The sequence below is a fragment of the Symphalangus syndactylus genome, chromosome 20, assembly GCF_028878055.3.
Source record: "Symphalangus syndactylus isolate Jambi chromosome 20, NHGRI_mSymSyn1-v2.1_pri, whole genome shotgun sequence".
Taxonomy (NCBI): Eukaryota; Metazoa; Chordata; class Mammalia; order Primates; family Hylobatidae; genus Symphalangus; species Symphalangus syndactylus.
The window spans coordinates 52542772-52556256 of record NC_072442.2 but is presented as its reverse complement, the minus strand read 5'-3'; positions in this window follow the sequence as shown (position 1 = coordinate 52556256).

The window sequence follows — 13485 nt, the reverse complement described above, 5'->3', positions numbered from 1 at the left end:
CCAGTCCCAACAAGGAGGCCAGCACCAGGCTCCCCATCCCATCTTCTCTGCCCCAGCTCTGTGGGTGTTTGACACACCAGAAAGCAAGACTTCTACCAGCCAGGACCCTCTGTGAGCCCCCAGCCAGGAGACAGGCTCTGGGTTCTGAGATGGGGGAAGATGCCGGCATGATGTATGCACCAGCCTTGGGACTCCTAGCAGTACTTCCTTTCTGACACACTACTTTTTCAAAACATCTTCCCATCCCTTGACTCAATGCTGTCACTAAGGCCAAGTGCCATGAGGTGACTGTGCCAGAGGCTCCCCAGCTAGTTGGAGCAGCACTGAGATCAGCAGATCCCAGGATCCCAGGATCCTACCTCCCAACTTCTTGTCTTCCCAGCACACTGCATCCTTGTGATTTGCCACAGGACCCTGCCCCAGCCTCCCTATCAACCTGCACAGTGGTGAGATGCAGTGAGGGCTTCTAGATTATGATCCGGACCAGGATCACATAGGTCTGGTCTGATAACCCCCTCGGACACTTACTAGCTACGTGACATGTAGTTTAACCTGTCTGTGCTTTGATGCCTCATCTGTAAAATGTGAATTCTTATTGTACCTATGTTTCAAGGCTGTTGTAAGGATAAAATGAGATTGTGTGTGTTAAGGGCTTCCCACAATACCTGACATACAGTGCTCTGTAAATGGCAGAATCAAAAGTCGGATCGAAAATTTAATAGCCACAAAAACAAACAACCCAACCTAAAAATGAGGAAAGACTTGGCCAGGCGCAGTGGCTCACACCTGTAATCCCAGCACTTTGGGAGGCCGAGGCAGGCAGATCACGAAGTCAGGAGATCAAGACCATCCTGGTCAACATGGTGAAACCCAGTCTCCTCTGAAATACAAAAAAAATAAACCAAGCATGGTGGTGTGTGCCTGTAGTCCCAGCTACTCAGGAGACTGAGGCAGAGGAATAGCTTGAACGTGGGAGGCGGAGCTTGCAGTGAGCCGAGATCGCGCCAGTGCACTCCAGCCTGGGCAACAAGAGTGAAACTTCCTCTCAAAAGAAAAAAAAAAAAAAAATGAGGAAAGACATTTAACAGACATTTCTCCAAAGAAGATACACAAGTGACCAACAAGCACATGAAAATGTACTCAACATCACTAATCACCAGGGAAATGCAAATCAAGACCACAATGAGAAATCACCTCATACCTGTTAGGATAGCCATTATCGAAAAACAAAACAAAAATCATAAAACGAGTGTTGATGAGGATGTGGAGAAATCGAAGCCCTTGTGCACCATTGGTAAGACTGCAATATGGCCCAGCCACTATAAAAATAGTATGGGCTGGGCACAGTGGCTCAGCCGATAATCCCAGCACTTTGGGAGGCTAAGGCGGGAGGACTGCTTGAGCCCAGAAGTTCAGGACCAGCTTGGACAACACAGTGAGCCCCTATCTTTACAAAAAATAAAAAATTAGCCAGACGTGGTGGCACACACCTGTAGTCCCAGCTACCTGGAGATATGAGGTAGGAGGACGGCTTGAGCCTGGGAATTTAAGGCTACATTGAGCTATGATCAAGCCATTGGGCAACAGAGCGAGACCTTGTCTCATAAATAAACAAACGGAGGCTCTTCAAAACATTAAAAATAGAATTACCAAATGATCTAGCATTCCCACTTCTGAGTACATACCCAAAAGAATAGAAAGCAAAGTCTCAATGAAACATTTGTATATCCACATTCATAATAGGATCATTCACAGTAGATAAGAGGCAGAAGCAACCCAAGAGTGCATTAATAGATGAATGGGCAAAGAAAGTGAGGTTTGGCCAGGCGCGGTGGCTCACGCCTGTAATCCCAGCACTTTGGGAGGCCGAGGTGGGTGGATCACCTGAGGTCGGGAGTTCAAGACCAACCTGACCAACATGAAGAAACCCCATCGTTACTAAAAATACAAAAAATTAGCCAGGCATGGTGGCGCATGCCTGTAATCCCAGCTACTTGGGAGGCTGAGGCAGGAGACTTGCTTGAATTGGGAGGCAGAAGTTTCGGTGAGGCAAGATTATGCCATTGCACTCCAGCCTGGGCAACAAGAACGAAACTCTGTCTCAAAAAACAAACAAACAAAAAAAAGAAAGTGAGGTTCATGCATACAAAGGAATATCATTCAGCCTTAAAAAGGAAAAAAATTCTGACACATACTATAGCATGAATGGACCTTGAAGACATTATGTTGTCAAATAAGCCAGTCACACAAGGACAAATACTGCATGATTTCATTTATATGCGGTATCTAAAGCAAAAAAAAAAAAAAAACTCCTAGAAGCTGAAAGCTGAATGGTGGTTACCAGGGCTTGGGGAGGAGAGATGGGGAGCTGCTGCTCAATGCATGTGGAGTTTCAGTCACACAAGATGAGAAAGTTCTAAAGTTAACAAGCCTGTACTCTATACTTACAAATTTGTTAAGAGGGTAGATTTCATCTTACATGTTTTTCACCACAATAAAAAAAGGCCGAGGCCGGGTGCGGTGGCTCACGCCTGTAAACCTAGCACTTTGGGAGGCCGAGACGGGCAGATCACCTGAGGTCAGAAGTTTGAGACCAGCCTGACCAACATGAAGAAACCCCATTTCTACTAAAAATACAAAATTAGCCGAGTGTGGTGGTGCATGCCTGTAATCCCAGCTACCCAGGAGGCTGAGGCAGGAGAATCGCTTGAACCCGGGAGGAGGAGGTTGTGGTGAGCTGAGATCATGCCATTTTACTCCAGCCTGGGTGACAGAGCAAGATTCCGTCTCCAAAAAAAAAAAAAAAAAAAAAAAAAAAACCAAACCAAACCAAGACAGAGCTGTCCCCTTGCAAGTCTTAAGGAAGCCACACTCTTCCCATCTAACCCTAACTTCCCTGCCCTGCCATCTGTGGCAACTGCAGCTTCCATTAGGCATCCCTGATAAACAAGAAACTGTTAATTTTTCTTCCTGCTCCCTTCCCCAAAGGAGAGCCAGCCTAGACTGGCCATTCTTACAGGATTCAAGAATGGAGGAAAGTGCTTTTTCCTTCTTTCAAGTTGCCTCTAGTTCATGGTTTATTTTTTCAGTAAGTGTTTGTTGAGTGTCTACTATATGCCAAGCACTGTGGTAAACTTTGGAAACACAATATTGGATAGGACCAGAAGGACCCTGCTCTCAGGGAATTTATTTTCTAATAAACAAACAAGGTGACCGGGCGCAGTGGCTCATGCCTGTAATCCTAGCACTTTGGGAGGCGAGTGGATTTCTTGAGCTCAGGAGTTTGAGACGAGCCCGGGCAACACGGTGAAAACCCGTCTCTACTAAAATACAAAAAAAAAAAAAAAATTAGCCAAGTGTAGTGGCGTGTGCCTGTAGTCTCAGCTACTTGGGAGGATGAGGAATGAGAATTGCTTGAACCTGGGAGGCAGAGGTTGCAGTGAGCCGAGATCATGCCATTGCACTCCAACCTGGGCGACAGAGTGAGAATCTGTCTCCAAAAATAAAATAATAAAATAAAATAAAATAAACAAACAAGTTAACTTCAGGAGGTGTCGAGTGCTGTGATATGACTAAACAGAATGATCTGTGAGCATCATGGGCATGTCCTAAAGTTCTCTCTGAAAAGAGGATGACTGCCTTGAGACTTAAAGTGAGAAGAATCAAGCTAGCAGGGATGGCATTCTGGGCAGAGGAAACGGTATATGCAAAGGTCCTGGAGCAGAAAAGGGCATGCTGTGTCTAAAGAACAGAGAGAAGGCCAGTATGGCCCCAGCACAGTGAGTGGGAGGGAAGCTGGAGATGCAGCCAGAACTGGACTGTGCCAGGCTTCATAAACTGAAGTAGAAGCAAAAGCAAAATGTAAATTAATGTCGCAAGAGATTGTTCTGAGAGATATTGTCAGCTACTAACATGCAAGTCACTCACTGAAGTATAGTATCCAAGGACGTCCTTGGGTTCTCACCCAGGATCTGTAACTTGTTACCTGTGTGACTCTAAGCCAGGGGTTCTCAAACTCAGCTACGCATTTGAATCACCTGGAGGTCCTGTACAATGGGCTCCCGGGCCCCACTCCAGAGTTTCCGATCTGGAAAGGGCCCAGGGTTTGCGTGTCTACCAAGTTCACAGGTGTGGTGACACTGCTGGTCCTCGGACCACATGTTGAGGACCATGCTCTAAACGGTCCTCTCCAGCAAGTCAGTGATTCTCTCTGAGCCTTTTTCTTCTGTGAAACTGCCCTTCTGACCTGATTGATGTGATCATCAGATGAGATAAAGTACAAAGCATAAAGCCCTTTTTAAAGAACAAAAAAGACAGACACACAGAATGATCACCTTAATGGTGCTCACTAAGCTCCCTTCCTGTGTGTTTCCTTCACAGCTGATACAGAATTTCACATATGACACGAGCAGCTGACTGCTTGGGAGCAGTGCCTGTTTTATTCCATTCACTCTACGTTTGTCTAATTCTCTAAACACATAGGAGAACCTCCGGTGCTGAAGAATAGAGAGCTGCCCGCCCCGCCTGGGAGAAACCTTCAGATGCGCCCCCGTTGTTCCCCCGCCGACAGAGGCTTGATGCCGCTTCAAGTGCCCGCAGTTATTTTTGTCAGCCATCCTCTCCTCCCACTCCTCCCAAAGAAAGCACTCAGTGAGTCATCGGGAGACCCGGAGACATCTGACGGTTGCTCAGCTGGTATCCGGCCATTGAGGGGAAGGAGGAGTGTGTTGATGTCCCCTTGGACTCTCCTTGAAGAAACTGCATAGATTCACAGACTCCTGGAAAATCAGAATCCAGAATGTGCACATGATACACATTTGGTGTGTGTGTTTATTTGTATTCACTCATGGATTCAACAAATATTTGTTGAATACCTGCCATCTACCAGACTTGTTTTAGACTCTGAGGACACAGCATGTACAAAACAACAAAGCCCCTGTCATGGGGTTTATGTGCGTAATAGTCACTCATGGAGCGTGTACTGAAAGTTGTGAGGTGTGTAGTCTGGCAGGGAAGAGAGTCAGCCATCAAATGGATGCGGTGAGTGTTATGGCGCTGAGATGGAGAGATATATTGGGTGGCATACGGAGGAGCACAGAGGAGGAAGAGGCTTCCAAATGGGCACCCTGATAAGTGGACATTAAATGGCAAGTGGCATCTTCCAGGTTCACTCAAGGAAGGCTACTCTCCATTGAGTTAACCCCAAAAATGCATACATGGAAGTACCCTAACACGTGACCCCTTTCTCCTTTCCAATTTCTTTCTATGCTGGCCCCACCCCTAGGTCTTGGAGGTACATAGCTTGTTGTCCGGTTTCAGTTTCACAGCTGGAGAGAAACTTTGCCTCAGGAAGAAGTATAATTAGAGCCTCACCCATACTGGGTTTAGATGAGATTTAGATGAGATTTTGAACTTAAAAGTTGGTGCTGCAAAGAGTTAAGATTTGGAAACCGTTGGGATGGGGTGAATGTATTTTGCATGTTAGAATGACATTCATTTTTAGCTGGAGGGAGAAGCTTTATGGGCTGAATTATGGTCCCCCCAAAATTATTCATGAAGTCTAATACCTACAACCTCAGAATACGACCTTATTTGGAGATAGGTCTCTAAAGAAGTAATTAAGTCAAAATGAGGTCATTAGGGTGGACCTTAGTCCAGTAGGATTGGTGTCCTTATGAGGCGATTAGGACACAGACACCCACAGAGACACCCACAAAGGGATGACCATGCGAAGAGGTAGGGAGAAGATGCCATCCACAAGCAAGGAGAGAGGCCTCTGAAGGAACCAACCCTACCAACACCTTGATCTTGAACTTCTAGCCTCTGGAATTGGGAAGAAACAACTTTCTGTTGTTTAAACCGCCTGGGCTGTGGTTCTTTGTTATGACAGTTCTAGCAAACGAATACAGAGGTGTTTGTGAAAAGGAAGCAACACAGTGTGGTAGGGTAGGGTAGTGCACACTGGGCACCTCCAAACAGTTCTGGAGACTTGGAGTATAGGGTGCAAGGGATGGAGGGGAGGCTGGTGAGATGGGCAGGGGCCCAGCCATGAAGGGCCTGTGGTGACGAGGATTTGGGATTTAATCCAGTGTTCAAGGTATTGAGGTATTGAAGATGAAGTCAGGCTGGGCGTGGTGGCTCGTGCCTGTAATCCCAGCACTTTGGGAGGCCGAGGCAGGCAGATCATGAGGTCAGGAGTTCAAGACCAGCCTGGCCAACATGGCGAAACCTCGTCTCTACTAAAAATACAAAAATTAGCCCGGAGTGGTGGCAAGCACCTGTAACCCCAGCCATTCGGGAGGCTGAGGGAGGAGAATCACTTGAACCCAAGAGGCAGAGTTTGCAGTGAGCCGAGATTGTGCCATTGCACTCCAGCCTGGGCAACAAAAGCAAGACTCCATCTCAAAAAAAATAAATAAATAAAAGGAGGAAGTCTGATACAATGCTGTATTGCAGATATAGTACAATGCTGTATTATAGGGAGATCATTTAAAGGAGGCATGGAGTTGCTAAAAGGAGAGAAGAACTGGAGGCAAGAAGATAGGGGTCACACTAACAGACATAAAACATGGGTCAGACACCGTGGCTCACGCCTGTAATCCCAACACTTTGGGAGGCCGAGGTGGGTGGATCACGAGGTCAGGAGTTCGAGACCAGCCTGGCCAACATGGTGAAACCCTGTCTCTACTAAAAATACAAAAATTAGTCAGGCGTGGTGGCGGGCACCTGTAATCCCAGCTACTCGGGAGGCTGGGGCAGGAGAATCACTTGAACCCAGGAGGCGGAAGTTGCAGTGAGCCGAGATCACTCCACTGCACTCCAGCCTGGGTGACAGAGCAAGACTTTGTCTTGGGAAAACAAAACAAAACAAAACAAAACAAAATCAAAAAAAAAAAAAAAAAAACATGATTCTGGCTGCGACTAAGGCAAGGGTAGCCACGATAGAGAGGTAGGGTCCCACAGAGATGCTGGGAATGTAGAATCCACAAGAGTTGGCTGCAAGTTGGATGAGGAGCAGTGAAATGGTGAGGGAAAGAGAAGCGAGAGGAGCAAGGGTGTGGGGAGGAAGCGACCTCCACTCGGCACATGTTGAGTTTGAGATGTGATTGCTAAAGCACAGGGGTGTGCTCTGACTCCACACGCGAAGTTGAGAACCAGCCCCTGCAGAAGGGAACTGAACCAAAGGCCTTGGAGGAGACTGCCTGGGACGAGAAGCTGGACAAGGGCAGATCAGTGGGCCAATGTGCCATGTGGTATACTGAAGGAAGGGGGGGATTCCCTGAGGAAGAGGAGAGGTGATGTCAAAGAGGAGGAAGGCAGACTAGGAAGGAACAGGGCCTTGACCCTTACTGCATCGAGAAACAAGAGGGTGGAGAAAGCCCCAGACAGGAAAGAGCAGTCGCAATGGCAAATGCGGCAGACAGGTCAACATGAGGACTTGGAACTTGCCCAAGAGAGTGGCTCAAGAGAGTGGACCGAGCCCCTGCCAATAAATAAATATTTGTAGAATGAATGAAAAACCCCTGGAAGGTGAGACTATGAGCACCATCTCCAAAGAGCGATCACTGCCGTATCATTTTATGCCTTTCCAATCTTGTACCTGGAATCCCCATCTTCCAAGTTGTCAATGAAATGACTAAAAGAATATGAAAGTAGAGGGCAATTACACTAGACATAGAAGAAAACAGCTGCTCAGGCCTCAGAGACCTCAAGGAATTCTGCAAGGCATGGCGGAAATAAGAGTAGATTCAAAGAAGTGCCTGCAGACCTTTAAGTCATCATGTGCAGAGAAAAGTGGAAAACCTCAGCAAAACCCCAGCAACACCCTGAGCATTGGCAAAAGGCATATTCTGTTGCACACATCACAAGCAGGGGCATGCCAACCACTGTGCCAGGTATGGAGACACTGCAAGAACCAAGACAGATGGAACCTGGCCCTCAGGGAGCTTAATTTTGGTAGGAGAGGTGGGCAGTAAACAAGTAAACAAATCAAGCAAGGAATCACAGAGTATGACAAGTATGATGAATGAAATAAATGGCTGGGCGCAGTGGCTCACACCTGTAATCCCAGCACTTTGGGAGGCCAAGGCGGGCGGATCACCTGAGGTCAGGAGTTTGAGACCAGCCTGACCAACATGGAGAAACCCCTTCTCTACTAAAAATACAAAATTAGCCAGGCGTGGTGGTGCATGCCTGTAATCCCAGCTACTCCGGAGGCAAAGGCAGGAGAATGGCTTGAACCCGGGAGGCGGAGGTTGCTATGAGCCAAGATCATGCCATTGCACTCCAGCCTGGGCAACAAGAGCGAAACTCCATCTCAAAAAAAAAAAAAAAAAAAAAAGAAATAAACTAGGATGGGCCAGGCACAGTGGCTCACGCCTGTAATCCCAACACTTTGGGAGGCTGAGGCGGGTGGATCACCTGAGGTCAGGAGTTCAAGACCAGCCTGGCCAACATGGTGAAATCCTGTCTCTACTAAGAATATACAAAAATTAGCTGGACATGGTGGCACGCACCTGTAATCCCAGCTACTTGGGAGGCTGAGGGAGAAGGACCCCTTGAATCCATGAGGCGGGAGTTGCAGTGAGCTGAGATTGCACCACTGCACTCCAGCCTGGGTGACAGAGCGAGATTCCGTCTCAAAAAAATAAAAGAAATAAACTAGCATTAGCCAATAGGAACTGGACAGGGACTAGTTAAGATGTATGGCAGTCAGTTTATCTTGCTGAAATTTTTCCAGCTTGAGTTATGTGACAGATCTCGTGCATCGTCATGTTGTAGTATCTATCACATTTTGCACAGTTAGAATTTTCTCCTGTCACGATTTGGACAGCCACCACTGCCAATGTAGGAGTGGTGGGGGAGGGGTTGTTGGAAAAAAATTCTGTGATTTGCTCCCTGAGGCTACACTTTGATTCCCCGGGTCAAAGTAGCAGGGTTGGGAGGCAAAGATGAGCCAGCTAAAGTGGAAGGGGACAGTGACCATATCCCAATGTCAGAGGGTACATGCAAGAAACAATGTACAGCCATTGTTCATGCCCATTCCTTATTTCTCCTGATAATACAGCCTGCTCCAGGCACAGCAGGGATGCTCAACCCAAGTCCCTCCCAGGATTTTCAAATGGGAGACAGGGAGGACGCTTCCTCTTTGGCCCAGCAGCTGTGAGGATATGAGCTCAGAGATGATGATGCTTTTTCCCTGCTGTGTGAAGAGGCTTAACTGCAGAAAGAGAGAATGAAGCCAACACACCCAGAGCAGTGGGGATAAGAGGTGGAGAAAATGCGCCCTGCTGGTTCGGCTGTCCCTGTGGCCAGCTGCACCCCATTGCTTCCTATGCTTTGGTTCTGAGCCTCTTCCCTTTTCTGCCTAAACTGCTTTCAGGTGAGTTTCTGCAATTTGCAACTGTATTAGGGTTCTCCAGAGGAAAATAACCAACAGGGTGCGTGTGTGTGTGTGTGTGTGTGTGTGTGTGTGTGTGTGGATAAAGAGAGAGACAGAGACAGAGAGAGACAGAGAGAGATTTATTATAAGGAATTGGCCTGTGCAATTATGGAAGCTGAAACTTCCCAAGATCTGCAGTCAGCAAGTTGAAGACCCAGGAGTGTACATTCCAGTCTGAAAGCCACAGGCTCAAGACCCAAGAAGAGCAGATGTTTCTTTTTGAGACCAAAGACAGAAAAAGACCAATGTCCTGGTCCCCACAGTCAGGCAGGAAGGGATTTCCTATTACTCAGCCTTTGTGTTGTACCCAGGCCTTCAACTGATGGGATGCAGCTCACCCACATTAGAGAGAACAATCGGCCTCACTCAGTCTACAGATTCAAATTCTAACCTCGTCCAGAAACACCTTCACAGACACAGCAGAATAATGTTTGACCAGATATCTGGGCATCTAGTGGCCCAGTTGAGCTGACACATAAAATGGACCATCAGAGTAGCCTAAGTGTCTAATCATGATGACGTAGCTGAAATCAGACAGAGTGGGGATCATATCACCACCTACTCCTGAAGTCAAGGCTGTACTAAACAAAGCAAGGGCCCCTCGATGGCAGGCTTGAACTTGCGCTGCTCCTACCATTTAGCAGAGGGGACCCAAGCTAATCTCAGGGGCAAAGATCCCTGCCATGTTTGCCTCATTCAGAGCTCTCTCTGTTTCCTAAGGCTCCTAGCATCAAAATTGGCTTTTGGGGATTGGCTGTTTACTGGCTAGGGTGAGCTAAGCTGCTGTGACAAGTAGACCTAAAGATGTAAATTGGCTCAAACACAGGAGTTTATTTCTCACTCACATAAGAGACTGCAGCATGTGTTTTCAGCTGATGGGCAGCTCTCTGCCATAGGGTGATGCAGGGATCCAGGCTCCCATCATGGCTCTCCCATACAGCCTAGTTGTCATCTACATCTTGCAGCAGAAGGTGATAGGGAACCCTCAGAAACCTTGGCCAGAGTGGCACGCATCACTTTAGGTCTTGTTCCATTGGTGGGAGCTAGTGAAACAGCCACACTAAGCTACAAAGAAGGCTGGCAAATGTAATCTGGTCTTGCATCTTGTTATAACTTCCACCACTACAAAAGGAGAACATGATTGGGGTGGGCAGGAAAGTCTGCTTTCTGAGAGAACTGAATGGCCAGCACTGGGGCATTTGGATTCTAGCTCTAGACCAGGATTTCTTAATCTTGACACCATTGGTATTTTAGTCTGGAAAATTATTTGTTGCAGAGAGGAGGCCATCCAGGCATTGTAGGATGTTTAGCAACATCCCTGGCCTCTACCCACCTGATGCCAGTAGCACCCTCAACCCCAGTCATGACAATGGAAAATGTCTCTAAACATTGCCACATGTCCTTTGGACACAAAATCACCCTCCGTTGTTCTAGACAACAAGAGGAATGGTCAGAATCTTCTGTCAACCGGAGATGAAATGTAATGAAGTGGCATACTCACACTTCCTCTCTGTCACTTGGAAAGTGTGGCTCCTAGTTTTTGCTCACAACATTGGCGGAATAGCTGAGATGCTGACTTGAGGTTTCAGAGAGAACTGAGCGACAATGACTTCGAGCCCTCAGGCTCTTTAGTGAGAGAGTAATGCCATGAGAATAATGCCCAGGGATTCTGCAAGTGCTCATCACAGCCAGGACAGCACGAAAGGAAATGCCCTGTTAAGTTTTTTCACTTCACGCCACACAAAAGTCACAACAGGCCAGGTGCGATGGCTTATACCTGTAATCCCAACACTTGGGGAAGCCAAGACAGGAGGATGGCTTGAGCACAGGAGTTCGAGACCGGCCTGGGCAACGTGGTGAGACCCTGTTTCTACAAAAAATTTTAAAAATTAGCTGGGTATTCGCTGGATGTGGTGGCTCACACCTGTAATCCCAGCACTTTGGGAGGCTGAGGCGAGTGGACCACCTGAGGTCAGGAGTTCGAGATCAGCCTGGCCAACATGATGAAACCCCATTTCACTAAAAATACAAAAATTAGCTGGGCATGGTGGCACGTGCCTGTAGTCCCAGCTGCTCAGGAGGCTGAGGCAGGAGAATTGCTTGAACCCAGGAGGCGGAGGTTGCAGTGAGCTGAGATCGCACCACTGCACTACAGCCTGGGTGACAGAGTGAGACTCTGTCTCAAAAAAAAAAAAAAAAAAAAAAAAAATCTGGGTATGGTGGCTTGTCCCTGTAGTCTCAGCTACTCAGGAGGTTGAGGAGGGAGAATCACTTGAGCCCAGGAATTTGAGGCTGCAGTGAGCCATGATCATGCCACTGCACTCCAGCCTGGGTGACAGAGCAAGACCTTGTCTCAAAAAAAAAAAAAAAAAAAAAAAAAGGCAAACTCATACTGGCCTTTCTGCTATGAACAGACTTTCTGAGTTATTTGTGTGGATTCTCTGAAACTTCTGTGAGAGACAAGATTTTCTGATACTTGCCTAACACAAGACGATGTCTGTAAACACTTGTAAAGTTCTTGTTATTTCTGAACGTTGTGAGCTAGAGACAGACCCCTAGGAAAGACATTTCTTTGCAGGAAATGGACTGCCCTATTATAACAAGTGAAAATTCTTTGCAGCCTGGTGAAAACCAGAAATAATACCATCCAGCAAAGCTTCAGGATGCTTTACCTCCTGGAAACCCAGCTGTATTGTTCTAACTTCATAGGAAAGTGATTTTCTGGCTGTAGCTGATGGGGATTACTTCGTGTTCCATGGGGATCTTTGGGACAAGCTGTAGTCTCAGACAATGAACTCTAGGTTTCTGTGTCACTGCCAGCATAAAATATCAGTCTCCTGATTCACGGAGAATATGCTAGACTCTTGAACATTAAGTAAAGACAGTTACATAAGTATTTTTTATTAGAAAGCTACTTGTGAGGGATAAACTACAAGGTCATAATCAAGAAGGCTCAATTTGAAACACTGCTAAGAAAAGAGAATAGAGACTTTTTTTTTTTGCTACTGGAGTTGCAGACTTATGTCAGACTGAGATTTGTGTGCAAATATCTAAGTATTCATACTCCTCTGGCTGAGTGCAGTGGCTCATGCCTATAATCCTAACACATTGGGAGGCCAAGGTGGGAGGATCCTTTGGGGCCAGGAGTTCAAGACCAGCCTGGGCAAAATAGCGAGACTCTCTCTCTACTAAAAAATACAAAATTAGCCAAGTGTGGTGGCATACACTGTAGTCCCAGCTGCTCAGTAGGCCGAGTTGGGAGGATCCCTTGACTCCAGGAGTTCAAGGCTGCAGTGAGCTATGATCATGCCACTGCACTCCAGCCTAGGCAACAGAGTAAGACCCTATCTCTAAAAACAAAAACAAAAACAAAACAAAACAAAAAAGAAAGTACTCCTTCTGATTACGAGCAATTTGGGTCAGAACAAGCTTTTAGTACTTCACAAACCCATGTCCATCATTCTCTCCAAACAGGCCTGAAAACACTAGACTTTTAGGCTTTTTGCCAGTTTCTACATAGTCTGGAAGCAAGAATGAATAAATCGGATAAGTAATCTTGCATTGCCGAGTGATGTTTCCAACTTCAAGGCGATCCTGTCACCCTCCTGCTCAGAATCTGTCCTACAGGCCATTCCTATGGCCTACAGGGAGTGTCCAGCACCTCACCCAGTCAGAGACTCTCTGTAGTCTGGCCTCTGCTTCCTTCTCTACCTTATCCACTGCTGGCCCAGGCTTCCTCTGTCACCTCGAGCCCCAAAGAACCAAGTGCAGAGCCATGAACACACCACGACACGTCAGGCCCCTGCATTGCTCAAATTTCTCCCTCCCCAACCCCCAAAGCTTGGTGACTACTTGTTCAGGCTTCAGAAATCAGGTCACATGTTACATTTTCCAGAAAGCCTTCCTGACTCGCACTGTAGCCTGCCAGAAGAACCAGCCAGTCCGTCCCCTATATTCCTCAGGTCACCTGTAGGCTTTTATCACCCAGAATACTCTAGAGCACTCTGTTGCATACATTGCTTAACTGTGTGTCTCGTCCCTCT